This window comes from Mastomys coucha, unplaced genomic scaffold (genome assembly GCF_008632895.1).
Source record: "Mastomys coucha isolate ucsf_1 unplaced genomic scaffold, UCSF_Mcou_1 pScaffold14, whole genome shotgun sequence".
In the NCBI taxonomy this organism is placed as follows: domain Eukaryota; kingdom Metazoa; phylum Chordata; class Mammalia; order Rodentia; family Muridae; genus Mastomys; species Mastomys coucha.
Genome location: NW_022196896.1, coordinates 114925641 through 114928084, shown reverse-complemented (window position 1 = coordinate 114928084; position 2444 = coordinate 114925641). Strand labels below are relative to the sequence as shown.

Here is a 2444-nt window from a genome sequence, read left to right as displayed (position 1 = left end):
CAGCACTACCCAGGGACAGGTCCATATGGCGTTGTTCTTGAATCCCATTGTAACTTAAAGGGAAACTTACACAATGTCTGGAGCCCTTGACGTCCTGTAGATGAAGGAGGAAGATGTCCTCAAATTCCTTGCTGCAAGAACCCACTTAGGTGGCACCAACCTTGACTTTCAGATGGAGCAGTACATCTACAAAAGGAAAAGTGATGACGGTATCTACATCATAAATCTGAAGAGGACCTAGGAAAAGCTGTTGCTCGCAGCTCCAGCTATTGTTGCCATTGAGAACCTCCCAGGAACACTGGCCAGCAAGCGGCTGACACAGGAGCCACTCCCATTGCTGGCCGCTTCACACCTGGGACCTTCACTAACTAGACCCAAGCAGCCTTCAGGGAGCCACGGCTTCTAGTGGTAACTGATCCCAGGGTTTACCACCAGCCCCTCACAGAGGCCTCTTATGTCAACTTGCCCACCATTGCTCTGTGTAACACAGATTCTCCTCTGCACTATGTGGACATTGCCATCCCATGCAACAACAAGGGAGCTCACTCAGTGGGTCTGATGTGGTGGATGCTGGCCCGGTAAAGTACTCTGCATGCAAGGTACTATCTCCCGTGAGCACCCATGGGAGGTTATGCCTGATCTTTACTTCTACAGAGACCCAGAGGAGATTGAGAAGGAGGAGCAGGCTGTGACCAAGGAGGAGTTCCAGGGTGAATGGACCACACCAGCTCCTGAGTTCATTGTTGCTCAGCCTGAGGTCGCCGACTGGTCTGAAGGTGTCCAGGTACCCTCTGTGCCCATCCAGCAGTTCCCGACGAAAGACTGGAGTAGGCAGCCAGCCACTGAGGACTGGTGAGCAGCTCCCACAGAGCAGGCCACCGAATGGGTTGGAGCCACCACTGAATAGTGGTCCTGAGCTGCTCTGCAGACACATGAGCAAAGGGGGAAAAGGTAGAAGAAAAATAAAGTTCCTAAAAGCTGAAAAAAAAAAAAAGAATTATCCTGAAGAACTGGAGAGACAGCTCACCAGTTAAGAGCACTGACTACTCTTCTAGAGGTCCTGAGTTCAAGTCCCAGCAACCACATAAGGGCTCACAACCATCTGTAATGGGACCTGACGCCCTCTTCTGGTGTGTAGAAGACAGCTATAGTGTACTCATATACATTAAGTAAATAATATTTGAAAAAAGAATTATTATTTTAAAAGTAATAATTAAAAATAAATATATATTGAAGTCAAGTTCCCCTTAGCACTGGGAATTCCTCACCTCCATGTTAGTGACATTGGATAAACTTCCCTTTGCACAGAACAGAAGTGAGACTGGGACTGGGGTGGGCTCAGGTAGCAGAGCCCAGTCCTTGGTGGAGGTGCCCGTCAAGGGTGCTTCCTGGAAGACGTATTTAAGCCTCAGTTTCCCAATTGGACTTGTCCTGTAGACTGCACAGAGGGTCCTAGTGTAGGGCTTTAAGAGAATTTCAGGACAACTGATCCTCTCTGAGCGGGGAGATGGCTCAGTCAGTCAAGTGTTAGCTTGCAAGCTTGGGGATCAGTTTGATCTTCAGAAGTCACATTAAAAAGCTGTGCACAGTGACACAGTTTTATAATCCCAGTGCTGGGGAGGTAGAGAGTGACCAGCCAGCCTAGCCTGCTTGGAAAGTTCCAGGTCAGAAGGAGACCCTGTCCTAATAATTAAGGTGCATTGCTTCTGAAGAATGGCACCCAAAGTTGACCTCTAGCCTCCGTATGCACGCACACACATGTGCACCTACACACATGTATGGCTTCACACACACACAAACATATAAAAAAGACAGATGAGAGCTATGTGGAAATGACTGGTGTGGAGTGCGGCCTGGGTTGGTAGGATGTGAGGAAAAGGAGGAAGAGGAGGAGGAGGAGGAAGAGGAGGAGGAGGAGGAAGAGGAGGAGGAGGAGAAGGAGGACGAGGAGGAGAGGGAGGACGAGGAGGAGGAAAAGGAGGAGGAGGAGGAGGGGAAGGAGGAGGAGGAGGAGGCGGGGGGAGGAGTTCTTGCCACAGTGTGCCCCCCTCTCTCAGTGTTTGTTCTACTCTCCTCTCTTCCCTTTCTTGCTCCTCATGACACCTGCTGGCTGCAGTGAGCTGGCTCTTCAGTGGGTACCTTACCCAAGATAGCAACTGTGCTGTATGGCCATTGGCTTTGGGCTCAGGAACAAGATATCAGCTCTATGCTGGTGCCCATAATTTCATATAAAGTCCCACAGCCAGCCATGTGAACTGAGGAAGCAAAACCAGAGGTGCCACCTGTCTCCCTGAGATTACAGAGAGGGACATGTCTCCCTGAGATTACAGAAGTGGGCATGTCTCTGTGAGATTACAGAGGGGGACATGTCTCCCTGAGATCACAGAAGTGGGCATGTCTCTGTGAGATCACTTGGGAGTTGAGATGGTTCCTGACTGCTGAGT

At 50.0% G+C, this 2444-nt stretch overlaps 1 pseudogene; it reads left to right on the top strand.

Annotated features, from left to right (window-relative positions):
* Positions 1–73: 73 nt before the first annotated feature.
* LOC116089285 lies at positions 74–916 on the top strand (annotated as a pseudogene).
* The last annotated feature ends 1528 nt before the right edge of the window (positions 917–2444 follow it).